Raw genomic sequence first — 1,845 nt, forward strand, 5'->3', positions numbered from 1 at the left:
CAAAGTGGCCCTAAGACTTTGAGAATGGTACCAAACGATAGCTTTTAATTTACAAGTACTTGCAAGTCATTCAGGTGGTCGCTATGAAGTGGCCACTTACTTTTGAAGTTATGCGTGTTAAAACTGCATGTTTTCGGGGTGTTTTGAAGTTGGCCCCCCGACTTTTCCCGATCTACTACAAACCTATTGCAAAATTTTGCAACTAATTTGCAACTAGCTTTATGAAATTTGAAACTCCATACTCAAAACAGCTATGGACAAATTTCATAACTGGCGCTCGACACAAAAAACTATATTTTTAAGAAAAAATTCTATAATGATTACTAAAAAAAAACTAATTTGGATAAAAAAAATGTCGTGTAATATCACACAAATCGATATCTAATAATGAAAATTAAATTGAATTAAAAAATATCAATTTAAATAAAATAATTCTACATTTAATAAAAAATCCATTTTGAATACAAAAATTTAAAAGGAATTAAAATATATAACTTTTTTTATCTAAATTAGATTTTTTTATTAAACAGATTTTTTTTTTCATTGTCCTCTTTTTATTCAAAATGTAATTTTAATAGTAATATAATTTTGAAAAAATTATATTTATTAAATAAATCTAAAAAAATTAAGTAGAATAAAAAAATGTAATTTGGATAAAAAATATAACTTGACCTTTTTCATAATTGATCAGTTAAATTGTACGTGCATTTTAGACTATTTATTCGAATTATATTTTTTATAAGTATTAGGATTATTATTCAACTTAATAGATTTTATTTTACTTAATATAGATTTTTTTTTATAAATGCAGATTTATTTTATTCAACTAGCTTTTTTAATTAAATTTAGATTTTTTTCATTTATTTAGGATTTTTTATTCATATTATTTTTTTATTTTTATCGAAATCAATAACACAGTTATTTGTTTACAATTTGAACGTATGATTGTATGTTTATGTGTTAAAAAAAATTAAAGCACACTCGAAGTATTTGGACAGTATGCAGGTAATTGTTCCAGTCTCGACCAGAAATTGTAGGCTGTCTGGCTGTGTACGCCTATGGTGTAAAGTATTCTTTATAAGTACACTGTGGACCAACCTTAAATGCATTTGTTTAGAAGTTTGGAAACAGTAAATAGTGTATATTTTGCATGTACCTACAACAAAATAATTATAAATATATGAACTTGAATAAAATCTACAAAACATAAACATTGTAATTCATGTTAGTATATTTCTTAAATAAATGAGTCCAAAACGGTAGGAAATATGCGTGGGGACTAGCCCCCCAAACTTGCTTCCTGATAAAGTTAGTAAAATATGGGTCTGCATATTTCTTTAAGTAGGTTGCCAAAAGTTGCCGAAAGATAGCAAATATTGCAATATGAAATCAAGCATAACAATTTTCTGATATGCTTCAATGTGTACTTCGGTTGTGCTTTAATTTTTTTTTCACATCAACAAGTAAATGGCCACTTTAAAGCGACCACTTGAATGACTTGCAATTACTTGCAAATTAAAAGCTATCATTTGGTACCGTTTTCAAAGTCTTAGGGCAACTTGGGTGGTCTAACTTCCAAACTTTGAAAGTTCTTACTGGCCGCCCGAGTTACTTGAAAAATGAACTTGCAAATACTTGCTCATCATTAGCTTTCGTTTGATGCTGATTTCAAAGTTCTAGGACAAAGTGGGTGGGCCAACTTCACAAGTTCAAAAATTTATAGCGGCGGCCTGATGGACTTACAATTTTCAAAAAGGGGCTTTCATATACTTGCTAATCATAAGCTTTTTTGGATTCACGATGAAAGTTTGGATTTGCAAATTCTAAAAAAATACTTACGAATAC

Source organism: Metopolophium dirhodum, chromosome 1 (assembly GCF_019925205.1).
Source record: "Metopolophium dirhodum isolate CAU chromosome 1, ASM1992520v1, whole genome shotgun sequence".
NCBI lineage: Eukaryota > Metazoa > Arthropoda > Insecta > Hemiptera > Aphididae > Metopolophium > Metopolophium dirhodum.